This window comes from Onychomys torridus, chromosome 1 (genome assembly GCF_903995425.1).
Source record: "Onychomys torridus chromosome 1, mOncTor1.1, whole genome shotgun sequence".
NCBI classification, from domain to species: Eukaryota; Metazoa; Chordata; class Mammalia; order Rodentia; family Cricetidae; genus Onychomys; species Onychomys torridus.
Genome location: NC_050443.1, coordinates 65,036,921 through 65,057,747, shown reverse-complemented (window position 1 = coordinate 65,057,747; position 20,827 = coordinate 65,036,921). Strand labels below are relative to the sequence as shown.

The following is a 20,827-nucleotide window of genomic DNA, read 5'->3' as shown; positions in this document are numbered from 1 at the left end:
AAAACAAAATCTTCAATCACCCTGGGCATTTTGCCATGTCTCAAGCAATGTATTATTAATGGTCAGAGTGGCCAGGAAAAAATCTTCAAGCTAAAGTTGCTGCAGTTATTATTCAAATCTGGCATAATACACTCAATGTTCACATTTATATCTTTATAGAATTTACCTATAGGTCTAATCCTGGTATTCTGTTGTTTCTTGGTCATATGACATTATAGTGTCTCTACATGAGCTAACTTCTAAGAGAGGGAGGTCCTAACATCTCATACTTTCATCATCTTTCCACTCTACACTTTTCTCATCAATATCTCTCTATGTAGGGCAGAGTTGTATGCCACATAATTGTTTGAGTGTACAGTGAGAAGAGCATTGTAATATGAACTGTGGGAAATTTCTCTAGCCAACCAAATCTTGTTGATATTTTTGAATTTACTTTGTTTTGAATATCTTGTTCCGGTGTAAGTACAGGGACAGATGTTTCAAGAATGTCTCATAGCCTCATAAAGAGACTTCTGGCTTGTTTATGTGTCACAACCTCCAAAGCATAAGGACGACCTTCATGTAGATAAGGATACCTCCCTCAAAGTTGGGGGTGGGGGTAGTATGTTCAGGACTTTCCTAGGTAAGCTTAGAAGCAGCATTCCTGGGAGAAGGCATAAATGATTGATAAGAAATTTTCCATCAACCCAATATCCTCAAGTTGTACCAATACTAAAAGTGCCCCAAGTATGTAGCAGATGGAGATGAAAACCAAAGGTGGCATGGCAGCCATCATGTGGCTCAGATTTGCTGTATCTTTGTCAAGTAGCTGTGCTGACTTTATGACTTCTGCCATTCCATTCAGATATGGTTATGCCATAGGAAGACATGAAGAGATGACCAGCCACACTGGTGGACTCCCCATGGGAGACCTTGATTTTGAGGATGTGGGGATAGGGGATGGCTTGGGAGGGAGGGCTGAGGGGTGGGCAGAGGGAGGAGGTGGGATCTGTGGGTAGTATGTATGGTGAATAGAAAATTCCTTAATAAAAAAATGAAAAAAAAAATAAAAATAAAAATAAATCACATACTTCCAACATATACTAACATAGGATATACATTATTATTCTAAAATATAGGGAAGGGAGCATAGTAAAATACTTGACTAACACAAAACCAAATACAAGCTGGGGAAGTTCCAAATTTTGTATCTCCATGTCTGATGTCAAAACACTCTTCAGAACCCCAAAACCTTTCAGCTTTGTTGAAAGCAACACACTTCTCTCTCAGACTAATTTCAGTACCTGTTAGCAGCTCTCCTTAGAAGGTTCTGGCATCTCTGACATCTTGGGGTTTACAAAGCAATCCAGGCTTCACCTTCAAAGGTTCATACAATGGCCTCTCTGGGCCTCCATTCAGGGACACCCCTGACACATGCCTGGCCTCAGAAACAGTCCTTAATCATTGAGGAAATTTCCATAATACCTTTCTTCTATCCTTAAAAAACAGAACAACATGACCAAAGCTGCTAAGTTCTGCTACTTGCTGGGGCTGGAGCATGGTCCCCTTGTTCATTTACAGCTCCACCAATATTCTATTTTCAATTGTATCCTTCACAGCCTGAGCTTGGCTATCTTGAAACTGAATCTGTGGACCATGCTGATCTAAAAGCTCAGATATGTATCAACCTTTGATAATGGAGTACATTTTATATTTTACCTTGCTAAGCTGCTCCTTTTCATTATAAATCTTCAGTAGAGTTAACACTAATAACCACACATGGTAGTTTTGTGGGGCTCTTTGTGCTATTTTCTCAATATTTGGATATGTTGAGATTTCCTCTGCCAATAGAATTAATCCAAAACTCTTCAATTTAGCCTCAGGCAGACTCTTCAGACAAGGGCATAAAGCCACTTCATTCTTCACCAAAATATCACAAAAAAAATGATCTCCAGCCCTATATTAATATTCTTTTGAAACCCTTTGAGCCAGGCTGCCACAGTTCATCAAATGACACTCATCACCACTGTCTTCCATGCTGTCCATTAAGCAGCACTGAAAGCATTCTACTGCATTTCTAATCTACAGTCCCAAATTGATATTCCTTCAAACAAAAGTATGGTCAGGCTTTTTACATCAGTTCCTCAGTCCCTGCGACCAACTTCTGTCTTACTTAGGGTTTCTATTGCTATGAAGAGACACAATGACCATGGAAAATCCTGTAAAGGAAAAAATTCAATTGGAGTGGCTTACAGTTCAGAGGTTTAGTCCATTATCATCATGGTTGGACATGGTGGCATTCAGGTAGACATGGTGCTGGATAAGGACATGGTACTGGACAAGGAGCTGAGAAGTCTACATCTTGACCTAAAGGCAAAAGGAAGTGAACTGGATGTCCCACTGAGCCTGATCAAAGGAGACATACTTCCTCCAACAAGACCACACCTGCTCCAACAAGAAAACCACACTTCCCAAAAGTGACACTCTCCATGAGATTACAGAGACTAATCACATTTAAACTCCCATAACATCCATATTTTCCAAGTGTCCCCCAATGTCTCTAACAAGAAGTGGACACTCAGTAGTGTTGTATCATGTTTTAGAAACGTGTGTTTTTATATTGTCTGCTAAGGTAGGTGAATATAATCATCAGTAGGTTTCATTTTAAGTAGTATTCTAGGTCACAGATGAATTAGGAGGCCAACATATTAAACTCTAAATTAAATGTTTTATTCTAATTATCATAACAAAAATGAGTGGAGGATTTTTTAATTCAATATGTGGTAGTATCTATATTGAATTTCATAGAAATACTGGAAATAATGTTACAATTAGTATATGGGGTAATTGAAGGAGGGAATAAATTGTGGTTGGAGTGATGAAAAACAGCTAAAATATTAACTCAAAGTCTTATTAAAGAATAAGACCAAACTGTATATGGTTTCATATGATTTGAACACAAAGATTGTGAAGATGAATGACATATTTTAAGAATTACACTGAATATTAAACATATTTGATTTCAGAACCCAATGAAAATTCAAGAAGATAAACCACTTGAATAGAATAAGACAATGAAAAGAAATTAATAAAAGTATATCTATTCAAATGATTCTATTGACTATATATCAAATTTAATTAAAAGTTTGTTTAAATACTTTCGTGTTGGTCAAATACAAGAAACTAAACAGAGTTAGATTAAATTCCCCTTGTTCTTCTCATGTGTATTTTTAAAGCTTTAAAATACAATATTTTATAACACATAATAAATTTGAATTGGATAGAAAAAGTTCAAGTATATGAAGACTTAGATTTAACAGTTTAGATAACATTGTTCAGAAAAACCAGAGAGAATGTAAAAGCTGAAAAAGAATCTACATCTTTCAATGAAGAGACTCAGCACTGGGAAGTCACCATCACTTCTCAATATGACTTGTTGGCTCAGTGCAACTGAAAGAAAACTGAATGTACTGCTGTGTAAATTACAAACATATGGCTGGAAGGATATCCTCAGCCCCATCCAGTACTGACTTTCAAAATTATGTCCTTTATATATGGAACATTATCTCGACCATGAAGTTTCTCAATGACACTAAACTGTCATGAGACTTGGGCTGTTAGATCTTATAGAAATTAGTAAAACTGGCAAAAAATATACCCTACCAAAATTTGTACATTTGAAACATAAGCCAAAGGTGATGATATAACATGCAGAGAAATTAGGTGGTAATTTGTTTATGTTGTCTCTGCCCTCTCTGATATTATCAATGCTTTTGTTTGCTTCATTTTTATTTTTGATATTATAATGCAGTTACTTAATATTCCTTTCCCTATCATTCCTCCAAAAACTGCCACACATGCCTCCTCCCTCACATTAAAATTCATGGCCTATTTTCTTATTAATTGATATCACATAAAAATATTATATATATATACATATATATACATATACTTCTTTGTACAACCTGTTCAGTATGTGTGATATATCTTTTATGTTTTCAGGGCTGACCATTTTGTTATTCAAAGATAATCAGTTAGGATGCATTTCTCTGAAGAAGATAATCTATTCCATAGATTCCAGAGCTATGGTCTGATGGTCTTTTTCCCACCATCTTTGTCATGACTATTGCTTTTGTCCTTGTTCAGCTCATGTTTAAGCAGGTGGATTGGCAAGACATTGGGGATGTTGCTTGTGATGCTCCTAGGAAACACAGATTCACATAAAATTCTGTGAAGCAGCTCTTGTAAGCTTTCCAACCAGCTTTCCTGCAAATTCCTATGAGCCTTAAGTGACAGAGTAGTATTGTAGATGTATCCATTGGAATAGACTCCATAACTCTAGATTTTCATTGGTTGTGTTTTTTGCTAGTGGTGTCTGTCTGTTCCAAGATAAGTTTCCCTGATCTGGAGTAAGGACAATACTTATTTGTATTTATAGGGACAAATATTTAGGATTATGTAGGTATTACACTACATAAATAAAATGTTTGTTGTAGATTCTTTTCAAAGACATAAAGTGGGTGGTGTTTGTATGTTCAAGGAGCCACATGAGACCATTAATGTGGGACCAAATTTGTGGCTGATATACCATAAAATACATGGAAGCAGCTCATTCTAATTTTTGTTTTGCATACTACACAAAATCATGACTAACAAAAGTGTATTGCCATGAATAATCTAATCCAAGGTATGTTGTTGCATAAATATAAGTATTATATGAGAGAACATTATTGTTTTTGAAAACCACTAGGAAATTTATGAGTGTGTAAGATAAATATGAACAAAGGCTTTCATAAAAATGATAACCTTTGAAATTGGGATGAAACCTTATGAATCAACCATATTTAGATTTCCATAGACCACAAGTGGTAAGGCTAATTTAGCTATAGCTTTCCAATGCATTAATATTTTGCATATTTTATACATAAAAAATAGAAAAAATTAAAACTGATAACCTTTCTTATACTAGACATGGATGAATGTGTCAAGTGTCCATATGATCAGTATGCCAACACATATCAAACTCACTGCCTCAAAAAAGTTGTGACATTTCTGGCATATGAAGATCCTTTGGGAATATCTCTGGTCTGCTTGGCTCTGTGCTTCTCTGCTCTCACAGCTGTTGTATTTGGTGTGTTCTTGAAGCACAAAGACACTCCCATTGTCAAGGCCAATAACAGAGCTCTCAGCTATGTTCTACTCATCTCCCTCAACTTTTGCTTTCTCTGTCCTTTGCTCTACATTGGCCATCCACATACAATCACCTGTGTAATGCAGCAGACTACATTTGCAATTGTATTCACTGTAGCCACCTCTACTGTCTTGGCAAAGACTATTACTGTAGTACTGGCATTCAAAGTCACTGTTCCAGATAAAAGAATGAGGTCACTGCTGGTTTCAGGGGCACCTAACTTTATCATCCCCATGTGCACCATGATTCAAGTGCTTCTCTGTGGGATCTGGATAGGAACTTCTCCTCCATTTGTGGATGCTGATGTACACATGGAACATGGCCACATCGTCATTGTTTGCAGCAAAGGTTCAGTGATTTCCTTCTACTGTGTCCTGGGATACTTGGGCTCTCTTGCCCTGGCAAGTTTCACTATAGCTTTCCTGGCCAGGAATCTGCCTGACACATTCAATGAAACGAAGTTCCTTACGTTCAGCATGCTGGTGTTCTGCAGTGTTTGGGTCACTTTTCTAGCTGTCTACCAAAGCACCAAAGGCAAGGCTCTGGTGGCTGTAGAGGTCTTCTCCATCTTAGCCTCCAGTGCAGGGCTATTTCTTTGCATCTTTGCCCCCAAGTGCTATATTATTTTGTTAAGACCAAAGGTAAATTCTTTTCACAAGTTCAGAGTCACAAATGCTAATGCTGAATGTATTCATTAAATTTATCTATGTTATTTGCAACTGCAAACAAATATAAAAGATTATAATGCTGCTTTCTACTCATCAAATATTGTGTCAAAATATAAAGTTTCTGTATGCAAAATGAAGAAAATAAGATGCATAATAAAGTTTTAACAAATGACCTGGACCTCAATTCTATGGATTAAACCTTGTGATCAGCCTGATTCTGCTGTCACATTTGAAGTACCACCGGCCTTTCATTAAGTTCTATGCTAAAATGTTGGGGCATTATATGAAATCTTAAGGTCATATAGCCTAGATGGTCTATTTAGTGATCTAAACAGGGAGATCCTTTTACTTTATATTAACAGGAGCATAGATTAGAAATAGAGAAGAAACAAAAGTAGCACTGATTAAATTACAAAATTAAGTGTTTCTATTCAGTTTTCTAAATATGATATAAGGTTAATAACTACAGTGTAGTCTATGACCACATAATCATTTAAAACCCTCTAGTCCTTGATCATTCTGTAAGCTTATTTTAACATTTTATGGACAAGAAAAGGGTTTGTCTTGAAGTGTTCCATAGGTATCATAGGGAATAGTCTACTTGAATATTAATAGGAGCTAGGATTAGAGAAAAAGAAGAGGCAAAAATAGTACTGATTAAGTTATAAAACTAGGTGCTACTGTTCATTTTTCTGTTTTTTCTTATTAAATTTTTTGTTTATTTTACATACCAAGCAGTTTCCCCTCCCTGCTTTTCTCCAGTTCCCCCCTATATGTTTTCTACACTCCCATCCACTCCTCAGAAATAATGTCTTCCCCTAATAGTCAACAAAGCATGGCATAACAAGTTGTGGTAGGACCAAGCTGCTCCCCTCTGCATCAAGGCCTAGCAAGGCATCCCACCATAGGGAATAGGATCCAAAAAGCTAGCTCATGTGCTAGGGACAGAGCTTAGTCCCACTTTTTGGGGCCCCCAAAACATACCAGGCTACACAAATGTCAGCCATATACAGAGGGCCTAGGTTGGTCCCAGAAAGGCTTCCTAATTATCTGTCTAGAGTCTGTGAGCTCCCACAACTTGGGAAATCTGTCCTTATGGGTTTTCCCATCACGATCTTGACCCCCACTTGCTTAAAAAAATCCCTCCTCCCTCTGCAACTGGACTCCTGAAACTCAGCCCAGTGCTTGGCTGTGGATTTCTGCAACTGCTTCCATCAGTTACTGGATGAAGGTTCTATGATGACAATTAAGATAGTCACCAATCTGATTATAGGAGAAGGCTAGTTCAGACACCCTCTCCACACTTGCTAGAGGTCATAGCTGGGATCATCCTTGCGGAATTATGGAAGCTTCCCTGGCACCAGGTTTCTCCCTAACCCCATAATAGCTGCCTCTATCAAGATATCTCTTTTGTTGCCTTCCCCAACTTGATCATCCTGATCCCTCATGTTCCCATCCCCCACATCCTCCTTTTTAACCACCCCACCCTCAGTTTACCCAGGAAGCCTAATTTATTTCCCCTTCCCAGTGTGATCCATGCATTCCTCTTAGGGTCCTCCTCATATCCTAGCTTCCCTAAGGCTGTGGGTTGCAGCCAGGTTATTCTTTGTGTTACATCTATTATCCACTCATGAGTGAGTATGTTTATCTTTGTGGGTATCAGTTACCTCACTCCGGATGATTCTTTTCTAGTTTTATTCATTTGCCTTCAAATGTCCTGATATCATTTTTTACCATAGTAATATTTCATTGTATAAACGTATTACATTTACTTTATTCATTCTTTGGTTGTGGGCCATTTAAGTTGATCCAGGTTATGGCTATTAGGAATGATGCTGATATAAATATAGCTGGGCAAGTGTCCTTGTGGTATGATTGAGCAACCCTTGGGTATATGCCCAAGAGTGGTATAGCTGGGTCTTGAGGTAGATTGATTCTCAATTTTCTGAGAAACAGCCATACTGATTTCAAAATTGGCTGTACAAGTTTACATTCCCACCAAGAGTGGAGGAGTGTTTCCCATGCTTCTTATCCTCTCCAACATAAGCTGCCATCAGTGGTTTTGATTTTAGCCATTCTGACAGGTATAAGATAGTATCTCAGGGGTTAGGGATTTAGCTCAGTGGTAGAGTGTTTGCCTAGCAAGTGCAAGGCCCTGGGTTTGATCCTCAGCTCCTACAACAACAACAACAAAAAAAAAAAAGATGGTGTCTCTCAGAGATTTACATTTCACAGAAGGTTAAGAATGTTAAGCAATGACTTTTGGCCATTTGAAGTTCTTCTGTTGAGAATTCCCTCTTTAGATATGTAGCCCATTTTTAATTGGATAATTTGGTGTTTTGATGTCTAGTTTCTTCAATTCGTTATATATTTTGGAGATCAGCCCTCTGTCAGATGAGAGATTGATGAAGACATTTTTTCCATTCTATAGAACACCATTTTGTCTTATTGAACATGTCCTTTGCCTTTCAGAAGATTTTTCAATTTCAATTTCAATTTCAATTTCTTTTTATTTATTGTTAATCTCAGTGACTGTGGTATTGGTCTAATATTCAGGAATTAGTGTCCTCTGCCATTGTGTTCAAGACAACTTCCCACTTATTTTTCCATCATGTTCAGTGATATTGGATTTATGTTGAGGTATTTGACCCAATTAGATATGAGTTTTGTTCATAATGATAGATACAGATCTACTTGTATTATTCTACAGGTTGACATCCAGTCATACCAGTCCAATTTGTTGAATTTGCTTTCTTTTTTCCATTGTAAAATTTTGCCTTCTTTATCAAAACTTGGGGTATCTGATTTTATTCCATTGATTCATATGTCTGATTTAACATCAATACAAAGCTATTTTTACTACCATAGATCAAGAGTAGACCTTGAAGTCAGGGATTGTGATGCCTGCAGAGATGGCTTTATTGTATAGGACTGTTTTAGCTGAACTGGGTTTTTTGTATTTCCATATGAAGTTGAGTATTGTTTTTTCCAGTTCTGTGAAGAATTGTGTTGAGATTTTGATGGGGATTGCATTCAATCTGTAGATTGATTTTCATAAGATTTCCATTTTTTAATATGGTAATCCTACCTATTCATGAACATGGGAGATCTTTCCATTTTCTGATATTTTCAATTTTTCTTCAAAGATTTAAAGTTCTGGTCATACAAGTCTTTTACTTCCTTGCTTAGAGTTACCTCAAGATATTTTACGTTATTTGTGGCTATTATAAAGGATGTTGGCTGGGCAGTGGTGGTGCATGTCTTTAATCCCAGCACTTAGAAGGCAAAGCCAGGCAGATCTCTGTGAGTTCGAGGCCAGCCTGATCTATAGAGTAAGTTCGAGGAAAGGTGCAAAGTTACACAGAGAAACCATGTCTAAACAAACAAAAAAGGATATTGTTTCTCTGGTTTCTTTCTCAGCCCATTTATCATTTGTGTATAGGAGGGCTACTGATTTTTTTAGTTAATCTTGTATCCTGCCACATTATCTATGGTGTTTATGTTATAGGAGTTCTCTGGGAGAATTTTTGGGGTGACTTATGTAGACTATTATGTCATCTGCAAATACCAAAAGTTTGACTTCTTCCTTTTCAATTTGTATCCCTTGATCTCCTTTTGCTGTTTTACTGCTCTAGATAGAAATTTGAGTACTATATTGAATAGATATGGAGAGTGGACAGCTTTGTCTTGTTCCTCATTTTTGTGGAATCACTTTGAATTTCTCTCCATTTAATTTGGCTTTGGTTGTCAGCTTGCTGTATATTGTTTTTTATTATGTTTGCTATGTTCCTTGTATTCCTGATTTCTCCAAGACCTCTAACATGAAGGGGTTTTAGATTTTGTTAAAGGCTTTATGAGCATGTAACGAGATGATTAATGGTTTTTCTTTTTGTTTCTTTATTTTGTGTATTACATTGACAGATTTTTGTACATTAAACCACCCATGCATTTCTGAAACAAAGCCTATTTGGTGGATGAATTTTATGTGGTTTTGGATTCAGTTTGCCAGTATTTTATTGAGTATTTCTGCATCAGTGTTCATGAAGGAAATTGGTCTGTAATTCTCTTTCTTTTTTTGTGTCATTGTGTGGTATAGGTATCAGGGTAACTGTAGCCCCAAAAAGAGTTTGGCAATATTCCTTCTGTTTCTATTCTGTGAAACAATTGGAGAAGTATTGGTCTTAGCTCTTCTTTGAAATTCTTATAGACTTCTGTGCTGAAACAATCTGGCCCTGTCCTTTTTTTTTGGGGGGGGGGGGGAGAATTTGATGACTGCTTCTATTTCCTTAGGCATTGTAGGTCTATTTAAATTATTTATCTGATCTTGATTTAATTTTAGCATGTGTTACTTATCCATAAAATTGTCCATTTCATTTAGATTTTCCAATTTTTTGTAATATAGGTTTTTGAAGTATGAATGCAGTTCGTTTTTCTGGTCCTGCCCAGCTTCCATGGCCCTGTGGTCCTACAGCTGCTCAGACCCAAGTAAATATACAGAAGCTTACATTATTTTTAAACTATGGCCATGGCAGGCTTCTTGCTAGCTAGCTCTTATCTTTTAAATTAACTCATTTCTATAAATCTATACTCTGCCATGTGGCTTATGGCTTACAATATCTTTATATCTTGCTTCTCCTGACAGTGGCTAGCAGTGTCTCCTCTGCTCTATGTCTTTATCTCTGTTTAATTAGAATGTCTTGCCTAACTTTACTGTGCCTCACCATTGGCCAAACAGATTTATTTCTCAACCAATCAGAGCAACACATATTCACAGCATACAGAACATCATCACCCATCGTATGACTTATTGATTCTCTGGAATTCTTCAGTGTCCGCTGTTATGACCCCTTTTCATTTCTGATTTTGTTAATTTGGATATTATCTCTCAGCATTTTGGTTAGTTTGGATAAGGGTTTGTCTACCTTGTTGATTTTTTTCAAAGAATTAATTCTTTGTTTCATTGATTCACTGTATTGATCTCTTTGTTTCTATTTTATTGATTTCAGCCTACACTTTATTTCCTGTCATCTGCACCTCCAAGGAGAGGATTATTATTTTTGTGCTAGGGCCTTCAGGTGTGCTGTTAAGTTGCTAGTGTTAGATTTCTCCAATTTTTTTCGTGTAGACACTTAGTGCTATGAACTTTCCTCTTAGCACTGGTTTCATAGTGTCCCATAAGTTTGAGTATGTTGTGCATTCATTTTCATTGAATTCTAGAATGTCTTTAATTTCTTTATTTCTTCCTTCACCCAGTGGTGATTCAGTTGAGTGTTGTTCACTTTCCATGAGTTTTTAGGCCTTCTGCAATTTGTGTTGTTGAATGAAAACTTTAAGACATGGTAATTTGATAAGATACTGGGCATTACTCCAATTTTTTGCATCTGTTGAGATTTGCATGGAGACTGTGTGTTCAGTTCAAAAGAAGGTTCCCTGAGGTGCTGAGAAGGTATATTCTTTATATTTGGGTGAATGTTCTATATATGTCTGTTAAGTCCATTTGAGTCATAACATCTATTAGTTCCCTTATTTCTCTGTTAAGTTTCTGTCTGGGAGACCTGTCTATTGGTATAAGTGGGTTGCTGAAGTCTTCCACTATTAGAATGTGTGGTTTTTGTGGTTTAAGCTATTATTATTATTATTATTATTATTATTATTATTATTATTATTAGGAATTTTTCCATTCATTTTACATACCAATGACAGATCCTCCATCCTCCCTCTTCCTACTCCCCCAGCCTTCCCCCAACCTATACCACACTACCATCTCTTTTAAGTCAAAGTCTCCCATGGGGAGTTAGCAGAGTCTGGCAAAAACAATTGAGGCATGTTCAAGCTCATCCTCCCTACACCAAGGCTGCACAAGGTGTCACATCTTAGGCACTAGGCTCCAAAAAGCCTGCTCATGTACCAGGGCTGGATCCCTATCCCCTGAGGTCCCCCCAAACAGTTCAAGCTAAACAACTGTCTTGCCTATCTAGAGATCCTTCTCCAGTCTCATGGGGGCTCCACAGCTAGTGTTCCACAATTCATGGGTTTCCACTAGTGTGGCTGGTCCTCTCTATGTTTTTCCATCATGATCTCGATGTCCCTTACTTATAGAATCCATCCTCTCTCTCTCATTGATTGGACTGCTGGAGCTCAGCCTGGTGCCCGGCCATGGATCTCTGTATCTGCTTCCATCAGGAACTGAATAAAGGCTCTGTGATGACAGTTAGGGCATTCATTAATCAGGTCATCAGAGTAGACCAGTTCAGCCACCAGCTCCAATATTACTGGTAGTCTAAGGTTGGGTCATCATTGTAGATTCCTGAGAACCTCCCTAGCACCCTGTTTCTTCTTATTCCCATTAAATCTTCATTTATCATGGTATCACTGTTTTTCTCTCCCAATCTGACCATGGTCCAGCTCAAAACTCCCACTTTCTTATGTTCTCATCCCCCATTCCTTGCCCTCTATTACTCCTCCTTACCAACAGTTTGGTCTTGTATATCTCATCTATTTCTCCTTTACTTGGCTATCTGTGTCCCTCTTAGAATCCTCCTAGTTAGCTAGCTTCTCTGAAGTTGTGGTGTGTAGTCTGGTTATACTTTGCTTTACATCTGGTATCCACTTATGAGTGAGTACATACCATGTTTGTCCTTCTGAGTCTGGGTTACCTCACTTGGAATGATATTTTCTAGTTCCATCCTCTTCCCCAACCAACCCTCATTTCTGACCACAAGAAGGCAAGGAATTTCTGGGGGAGTCACATCCAGTAGAGGCAAGTCCTACCCCTTCCCCTGCCTCAAGGCTACACAAGTCATCATAGGTAGTGGGCTCCAAAAAGCTCCTTCATGCACAATGGATGGATTATGATTCTCCTGCCAGGGATGGCCCCAAGCAAATCAAGCTACACAATTGTCTCTCTATGCAGAGGGCCTAGTCTAGTCCCATGCAGGCTCCACAGCCATTGATGCAACTTTCTTGAGTTCCCACTACTTTGGTTTGGTCATCTCTGTAGGTTTCCCAAATCAAGATACTGATGTACTTGGTCTTAGAATCCCTCTCCTCTCTCTGATTGGACTCCTGGAGCTCTGGTGTTTGGCTATCAGGAGGTCCCATTTATTAATTGTTGCTCTTAGTGACTGTGCAACTGGTGTTATATTTAGGAAGTGGTCTCCTCTGCCAATGAATTCCAGACTATTTCCTACTTTCTCTTCTATCAATTCCATTATAACTGGTTTTATGATTAGGTCTTTGATCCACTTGGACTTGAGTTTTGTGCATTGTCACAGATATGGATCAGTTTGCAGTCTTCTACATGTTGAAATCCAGTTGTGCCAGCAGCATTTGTTGAAGATGCTTTCTTTTTGCCATTGAACATTTTTAGCTTCTTTGTCAAAAAGCAGATGTTCATAGGTGTGTGGATTAATGTCAGAGTCTTCAATTCAATTCCATTGGTCCACATGTCAGTTTTTATGTCAGTCCCAAGCTATTTTTTTTTTACTACACCTCTATAAAATAGCTTGAAGTCAGGGATGCTGATGCCTCCATCAAAGACCCCAGAAGGGTGAAATGTTACCTAAAGACAGGGACATCTGGCTGCCTAAACAATCAGCCTAGGCTCTTCTGTAATGTTGTGGCATCCAACTTTGGTCTATAGGCCAAGCATATATGGAAGATATTTCAGATAGGCAATTAATTTTGAAGGACTGGCCTACCTTGTCTTGGCAAAGATTGGCAGTCACTTTTTTTGCATCCAGATGGTACAGTTTGGACAATATGATGTCAGCAATTTAGGCAAGTACAGCTTCTTTGCCAATAGGGCTAGCTTTTGCCATAAAGAAAGAAAACTCCATACAGAGATTATTCAATGTCCATTATCCTTTTTTTAAGTAAATGAGTGGTGACAGGAGCAGATGTGTCTGACTGTCATGAAAAACCTTAGGTTATTAGACATATTAAATGATGTACTATGTAGGTCTTAGAAGTGTTTGAAGTTTGCTGTCCATCTAAAATATATCTCTGTATGTTCTTGAAAAAATAATGAAGATGGCTATAATTTTGATATGATAGAAGCCTATTTATCTGTATTTCTTAACTATATATTATATTTTAAATGAGTTACCTAAATACAATACCCCAAACAAGAGTATAAATATATGTATAGTAAAGTACTATTGTATAGTAAAATGTACCTTTTAATTTTTATCAATAAACCAAAATAGACACCAATGTAAAATATTTTGACATTAATAGTTGTTTCTTAGATTAAAGTAGATTTAATAGTCTATCCTTTTATCCTATGGTTTCTATATTCTCCCTTTCCTTGTCAGACAAGATACCTGAATCTAATCTTGTTTGTTCAATGATCTTCTGACATTACCAATACCAAATTGTAACCAACCCCCATGAAATGATAACCAAAACACATAAGCAATATTTTGGGAATGTGGGCATCATTTTCCAGGCTACTTCCTGTTTTCTGGGGAACTGAAATCTTTGGGGAAACCTTGAGAAAATTGGGATAATAATGATGCTGGATGTTGTAGTCTATGAGGTTGAACTACCTCAGCCAGGAGCCTTGAAACTCTTTGAGACACAGAATTTTGAGGAAACTGTTACAAATGCATTTTGAGATGCTGAATCACCTGGGCCATCTGCTATCATTAACATTTGGTCCCACTGTTCTGAAAATACATAAACTTTTAAAGGTAACATACAAGTATGGAAAATGTGGTGTATAAAAGACAGTTAAAAATGATATTTTGTTTTATGTTTGAGCTGGTAATATACATGTTACATGTCTTGCAGTTCTTTTAAAGTTATTTTTATGTCTGTAACCAGAAATTTAGGGGATCTCCACCAATAAAAACTGAATTTTTTCAGCAAGGAATGACACCAGTTTTTCATTTCCCATGGAAATAAAAGCTTAACTTCTCTCCCAAAGCAACATACCATTTGACTTCCATTTTAAAGGTCAAGATATTTTTAAATATGTAGGTTGGTTTAATCTAGCAGTTTCTATAATCCAGTATGTTTTAGCAGCACTTGTTCCATCATTAGCAATCAGAAAATCTAAAGACAACAAATAACACACAAGATCCTGACTCCCCATATATTTTCTATCTTTTGGTGAGTTTTTCTTTAATTTTACTTTACTCTCTTTTTAAGGACTAAACTTTATTGTTTAAAAATATGTATTTACATATATTTTAAAATATATATGAAGAGAGACTGTCTATATCGGTTTTTTCTCTCCCAAGTTGGTACCTGATGTTTGGGTGTCATACGTAGGTGGATTGTTTTTTCCCTCACACACCATTTCCCAGACAATTGACACTGAGACTTAATATTAATTACAAGTGCTGGGATGATAGCTCAGGCTTGTTACTAGCTGACTCTTACATTTAAATTAACCTATATTTCTTATCTATCCTCTGCTAGGTGGCTGTACCTTCTATCAGTATGGCATGCTCATCTCTTGCTTCCTTTGTATCTCTCACTGATGACTCCTCTATCTCTACCCTTCTACAGTATCTTAGTTTGATTTTCCTACCTAGCCTTGTTCTGACCAGCTATTGGTGCCAGGGTCCAGCTTTGGCTTGGGTTCAGGTCCTGAGGCACAAGGAACGATGCTGCCAACCAAGGGAATTGCACTCAAGTGGCCCTGAATAGCTCAAGCCATCTTTATTTATACTTAAGAAGTGACTTTGTGGAGACCATCTCCCAGGTCCCATATAGCCCAGGACTCCCATCTGGACCAGAGGTGAGTGCCAAGGGTCATACCCAGAGAGGCCTGCCCCTAGGTCCCATCCCTGGGCACCAAGCATTCTGGGAAGACCTGCCCAACTTGGCCTCAGTTTCTGGCCCATCAGGCAGGCCACACAGGAAGTTTCCCCTTTTCCAAGACCCCAGGGAGACCCTGCAATCTCCACACCCTACCCCCCACACCCATCTGCCAAAGACCCAGCCACTTCCTGAGATGTAGAGAGCAGCCCCCGGCACCCATACCACTCTGGAGCTCCAATCTGGACAATATGTAAGTGCCTTGGGACATACCCAGAGAGGCCTGCCCCACAGTCCCAACTCTGGGCACTAGCCATTCCAGGAAGACTGGCTCAACTTGGGCCCAGATTATGGTCAACAGGCAGGACTCCCCCCCAAAACCAACTGGTCATGTTCCCCTTCTCCAACATAGCAGGATACAAGATTGACTCAAAAAAATCAGTAGCCCTCCTATATACAATAGATTAACAGGCTGAGAAGGAAATCAGAGATACATCACCCTTTAAAGTAGCCACAAATGATATAAAATACCTTTGGGTTACTCTAACTAAGCATGTGAAGGACCTAAATGACAAGAACTTTAAGTCCCTGAAAAAATAAATTAAAGAAGATTTCAGAAAATGCAAAGATCTCCCATGCTCATGGAGAGGCAGGATTAACATAGTAAAAATGGCGATCTTACCAAAAGCAATCTACAGATTCAAAACAATCCCCATCAAATTACCAACACAATTCTTCACAGATCTGGAAAGAATAATACTCAACTTCATATGGAAAAACAAAAAAGCCAAGATAGCCAAAAGAACCCTGTACAATAAAACTACCTCTGGAGACATCACGATCCCAGACCTCAAGCTCTGTTATAGAGCTACAGTAATAAAAACAGCTTGGCACTGGCATAAAAACAGACATGTGGGCTAATGGAATCATATTGAAGACCCTGACATTAACACACAAACCTATGAGCATATAATTTTTGGTGAAGAAGCCAAAACTGTACAGTGGAAAAAAGAAAGCATCTTCAACAAATGGTGCTGGCATAACTGGATGTCAACGTGTAGAAGGCTGCAAATAGATCCATATCTGTCACCATGCACAAAACTTAAGTCCAAGTGAATCAAAGACCTCAACATAAATCCAGTTCCTCTGAGCCTGATAGAAGAGAAAGTAGGAAGTATTCTTGAATGCATTGGCATAAAAGATCACTTCTTGAATGTAACACCAGTAGCACAAACACTGAGAGAAACAATCTATCAATGGGACCTCTTGAAACTGAGAAGCTTTTGTAGGGCAAAGGACATGGTCAAGAAGACAAAGGGACAGCCTACAGAAAGGGAAAAGGTCTTCACCAACCCCACATCTGACAGAGGGCTGATATCCAGAATATAAAAATAAACTCCAGAAAATAGACATCAAAATCCCAAACAGTCCACTTGAGAAATGGGCTATAGAACTTAACAGAGAATTCTCAACAGAAGAAGTTCAAATGGCTGAAAGACATTTAAGGAATTACTCAACATCCCTAATTCTCAGGGAAATGAAAGTCAAAACAACTTTGAGATACCACCTTACACCTGTCAGAATGGCTAAGATCAAAAACACAGAAGACAGCTTATGCTGGAGAGGATGTGGAGCAAGTGGAACTCTCCTCCACTGTTGGTGGCAATGCAAACTGGTACAGCCACTTTGAAAATCAATATGGCACTTCCTTAGAAAATTGGGAATCCATCTCCCCCAAGACCCAGCTGTAGCACTCTTGGGTATATACCCAAGGAATGCTCAATCATACCACAAGGGCATTTGCACAGCTATGTTCGTATCAGCATTGTTTGTAATAGCCAGAACCTAGAAACGACCTAGATGCCCTTCAACTGAAGAATGGATAAAGAAAATATGGTACATATACACAATGGAGTACTACTCAGCAGAGGAAAACAATGACATCATGAGGTTTGCAGGCAAATGGATGGATCTAGAAAAAATCATCCTGAGTGAGGTAACCCAGAGTCAGATCGACAAACATGGTGTGTACTAACTCATAGGAGGATACTAGATGTAAAACAAAGATGACTAGACTGCTATACAACTCCAGGGAGGTTACCTAGAAAATGGGACCCTAGGAAAGACCCAGGGATCACCCAATGACAGAGAAATGGATGAGATCTACATAAACAACCTGGACGACAGTGGGAGTAATAAAGGGCAAGGGAAAGAGAGCTTTGGGAAACAGGAGATCCCAGCTGGATCAAAAACAGAAAGGGAGAACAAGCAATAAGAGACCATGATAAAAGAAGACCACATGAGAATAGGAAGAAGCAAAGTGCTAGAGAGGTTCCCAGATATCCACAATGATACCTCCACTGTAGAATACTGGTCAATGGTCGAGAGAAAGCCTGATCTGACCTAGTCTGGATGGCCAAACATCCTAACTTTGTGCTAGAACTGTCATCCAATAACTGATGGAAGTGGATGCAGAGATCTTCAGCCAGGCCCCAGATGGAGCTCCAGGAGTCCAATTGGTGAGAAAGAGGAGGGACTGTAAGAGATTGTATTGTTGAAACCAAGATTGGAAAAAGCACAGGGACAAATACCCAAACTAATGGAAACACATGAACTATGAACCAAAACTGTGGAGCTCCCAACTGGATCAGGCCCTCTGGATAACTGAGCCAATTTTATAGCTTGAAATGTTTGGGAGGCACCCAGGCAGTAGGACCCGGAACTTTCCTTAGTGCATGAGCTGGCTGTTTGGAACCTGCGGCATATGAGGAGACACTTTCCTCAGCCTGGAAGGAGGGAAATGGACCTGCCTGTACTGAATCTACCAGGTTGAGCTGAATCCCCAGGGGAATCCTTGCCCTGGAGTAGATGGAAATGGGGGAGAGGGGCTTGGGGCAAGATGGGGTTAGAGGTGGGGGGAATTGAGGCCACAGAGGAAATCATGGCTGATGTGTAAAATTAAATTAAATTAAAAAAATAAAATTTAATTTAAAAAAGTTCCAAAGACTATATAATCCAGACTTTGTGTGTGATTTCCATCCTTTTGTGGCTTTTTTTTTATATTATTTTTATTTTCTCTTTAAAGACTTTATTTTTTAAAACCATTTCTTTATATAACTGTCTATATTCATTTTCCTCTCTTTTTCAAGTCTATGTAAAATTTTACATGCATTGTATACTGTTTACGGTTTATGCCATATTAATCTGTCTTATTCTGAATCTATAATCCTTTTCTGTCCAGGAGAGACTTTAAACTTTGAAAGTGCATGGGCAGGATGAAAAGCAGCAGCCTTAGCTGCTGACTCTGCCCATTTCAGCTTTTCCACATAGGCATGCGTATCATCAACTCTTAGAAGCAGAAGGTCTATGCCTCCATTAAGCAGCATTTAGCGCAGAAACCTCTTTTTTTATGTTTTTTGTTGTTTTTGTTTTTTGGGGTTTTGTTTTGTTTTGTTTTGTTTTTTGTACTTGCAAAATCTAAATCCAACATGCAGCATACTGTGCAGCTCAGAGACACTTCTGTGTACTGTAGTGAAAATCCACTTTGGTGCTTAGCTCAAGCCTGTATGCTGTGAACCCATCATAGTGTAGTTCACAACTTGCCAGAGCTACACATTTAGGAAACTATTTTTAGCTCTGTTTTAGAATCTTTTTTTAAAATCTTTCTCAGGTTTATGTGGATCAATGCCCAACAGTGAGCGCCAAATATAGCTGGAAGTTTCTTGGGTCCCAGTGGCTTCCACAGTTGAGACAAATCTCTTACCCACAGTCCCATAGCAAGCTAATAAAATAACCACTCAGAATCTTATTTCAGTTATGAACTAGATAAGCTATGACTAAAGCTTCTTGCTAGCTATCTCTTATATCTTAAATTAACCCATTTCTATTAGTGTATAAGTTGCCACATGGCTGTGTGGCTCACCAGTCTACTGGTATATTGTTCCTTCTGTGGTGGCTGGTGTCTCTCCCCACATTCTTCCCGTGTCTCTCTTTGGATTCCTGCCTACCCCTAAGCTGCCTTGCCATAGATCAAACGGCTATATGTATCAAACAATCAGAGCAACATATTTTCACTGCATATAGAAAGACATCACCCATCACAACAAGCTATCCAGAAGGAAACCTATTGAGGGCTCAGCATTGATAGAGAAGTCGAAACCAGGAGCCTTGGACCGGACCAATAAGATATTTGGACAAAGTGGATCACAGCATGACCCACTGTGTCATACTGCAGCTTTCATGATGAGATAGTTTTAAGATTTTATTGTTTTTTCTTTTTTTTTCTTTTAAGGTTGTGCAAGGGGGAAAGACAGATGCAAGGGGATGCGAAATGAATGGAATCAAGATACATGATGTGAAAGACACACAAAATAAATAAGTAAATAAATATGTAAGTAAATAAATAAAAAAAGAAAGAAAGACTGATATCCTGTGTATTAAGATTCCTTCTTTAACATGCCTTTTAAACACAATGTGACATCACACCTTACATGCCTTGGAATTCCCATGTAATCAGCTTTTGCAATCCAAGCTAATGAATAACTGTAATTTTAAGCTATGTACTCTTCCAGGCCCCTGACCCAAAAGTAATTCATTTTATGGTTAGAAACTCAGGATCCAGAAAATAGGTCAAAAGTAACCTTATAAAATTAATATCTATAATTGTTGGAGACACATACAGGTACTGAATCATATTGGTTTGTTTGTTGCTGAGATCATTTAGGATCAGTTGAAGTTAATGATTTAATTTCTTGTAAAAACTCTACATTTTCTGTAAAGAATTTTGCATTCCTTCCCTGATGTTACACTTTCTGAGCTGTTCAAAAAAGACAAAGCAAAGCATATTGTTAGAGCTATAGAAACACAGGCAATGAGAGACAGACAGACATACTGATTTAAAAAAGACAACATTCAATCAAGAACCATTTCAGACTCGCACAACAGACAGACAGAAATGACAGAAGACTGAGACAAAAAAGTAGAGATGTCTAATATGGGTTGATTTTTGGGTAACATATAGCAAAGGGAAGTGTTTTTAATGTCCTTTCTTTAGTGTTACATATTCACTAATATTGGTGACTCTGAGTTTATCATTAATGTATTAAAACCTATGTAGCACAAGACTCAGTGTACTAGGGTACATCATCTAGAAGCAAACACAATTGATTTGCATAGGTGGAACTTTCTCAAATGTCCCATATTAATATAAGAAATAAGTTCA

At 38.1% G+C, this 20,827-nt stretch overlaps 1 pseudogene; it reads left to right on the top strand.

The window, feature by feature from the left end:
- The window catches only part of LOC118572297, a 36,164-nt pseudogene extending 30,296 nt beyond the window's left edge, over positions 1-5,868 (top strand).
- Positions 5,869-20,827: the final 14,959 nt, after the last annotated feature.